This window comes from Chrysochloris asiatica, unplaced genomic scaffold, assembly GCF_000296735.1.
Source record: "Chrysochloris asiatica unplaced genomic scaffold, ChrAsi1.0 scaffold00130, whole genome shotgun sequence".
NCBI classification, from domain to species: Eukaryota; Metazoa; Chordata; class Mammalia; order Afrosoricida; family Chrysochloridae; genus Chrysochloris; species Chrysochloris asiatica.
In genome coordinates, this window is record NW_006408648.1 from 7,323,568 (window position 1) to 7,324,623 (window position 1,056).

Sequence of the window (1,056 nt, forward strand, 5' to 3'; positions counted from 1 at the left end):
AAAGATTTATAGCCTTGGAAACCCTGTTCAGGGTCGCTATGGGTCGGAACCGACTCTACGGCACTTAACAACAACAACAATTCTATTGAGTTGGCAGTCCTGGTGTGGCACTGCAGGGTAATGCACTGGGTCACAGGGTAGGTTTGAATCCCAAGGTCAGTGATACAAACTCACCAGCAGCTCCTCAGAAACCCTATACAGGATCACTATGAGTCAGAACTGACTGGCAAGCACTTCACAACAACCCTACTGAGTAAAAGCACCTAAAGTTAATCAGTGAAGCACCTAATTTATAAGAAAGAAGAAAATTCTTGTCAAAGTCAGACTCCATTTTGATTTTTAGTAGGAGCCCTACTTCAAAACTGCAGCCAGTCCTTTCTGTAAGTTTCCACTGGTACTTTGCTGAAACCAAAAGCTCTTAGAGGAGAATGAAAGAACTTTAATGACTTTAGCCCAGTAAGCAAAAAGTCAGGATGTAGAATCATTTAGCAAGTATACATCAAGGGGTAAGCAATTGTTCTTGAGAAGAATATGTTCCTGACTAACTTAAATGGTCTGGATGTAAACCTTTTGAGAAGAATTATGTGAACACTTTGCTCTATGACCCATACAGTCATGACTAGCAAAGTCAAACCAAACCCACAGCTTTCAAGTCGATTTTGACTAATAGGGTTTCTAAGAGCTGCTTGAGGTCCAAACCGACCTTGAGGTTGAGTGCTTATCCTATTGAGCCACACCAGGACTCAATGTTATGTGATGTGGAGTCAGTTCTGACTCATAGCGACCCTGTACAGGGTTTCCGAGGCTGTAAATCTTTACGAGAGCAGAAAGCCTTATCTTTCTCCTGTGGAACAGCTGGTAGTTTCAAACTGTTGACCATGAGATTTAGCGGCTCAATTCGTAACCACTACGCTAACAGAGTTCCTTAGGGCTCAATTGTTGTTGTTGTTGTTGTTAAGTACCGTGGAGTCAGTTCTGACTCATAGTGACCCTGCACAGGGTTCCTAGGCTGCAAATCTTTACGGGAGCAGAAAGCCTCATCTTTCTCTCACGGAA